Below are 542 nucleotides of genomic sequence, written 5' to 3' on the forward strand. Positions count from 1 at the left end.
TCATTTCAATAAGAAATTACGCATATGAATTTAACTACAGTCCTATACTGGAAACCTACAAATTCCATTTCTTCCTAGATGAAGAAAGGTAAGATGAAAAGTCTCATTTTATGCATATAATTTAAACAGGAATATAAATGAAAAATGAACAATAAGAAATCTCAAAAACTCTTAAAATAAACAAAATAGGCCATTTCTTACAATTCTAGGCAACTTGACATATAAACATAGATTTTTACTACATATGTAATTGAAATACTACAAAAAAGAAAAAGGAATTGTTCAAAATTCACAAAGCTATCAGTAGTTTTCTCTAATTCACTCTGTATAATTAAACAAATTTAGAAAAGGCAGGTAGGCTTTGAAAATTTTTACCATGATCAGGTCCCTTAATATGTCTTACTTGTTGGCACAGTTGGCTCTGAAACCTGGAAGGTCATATCTGAGAGAGTATACACATGCACAATTTGCTATAAGAAAACTAATTTGAAACATGGAATACAGCTTGTGAAATTAGCTAAATATGAAGTGGAAGCAATTGG

The 542-nt window shown here is 29.5% G+C and overlaps 1 protein-coding gene across 2 annotated transcripts in view; it reads right to left on the minus strand.

Annotated features, from left to right (window-relative positions):
- The window catches only part of OXR1 (oxidation resistance 1), a 549,925-nt gene that overhangs the window by 339,378 nt on the left and 210,005 nt on the right, over positions 1 to 542 (minus strand). The gene's annotated exons all lie outside the window — the stretch shown is intronic.

The sequence above is a fragment of the Propithecus coquereli genome, unplaced genomic scaffold (genome assembly GCF_000956105.1).
Source record: "Propithecus coquereli isolate 6110/MARCELLA unplaced genomic scaffold, Pcoq_1.0 Scaffold23, whole genome shotgun sequence".
NCBI lineage: Eukaryota > Metazoa > Chordata > Mammalia > Primates > Indriidae > Propithecus > Propithecus coquereli.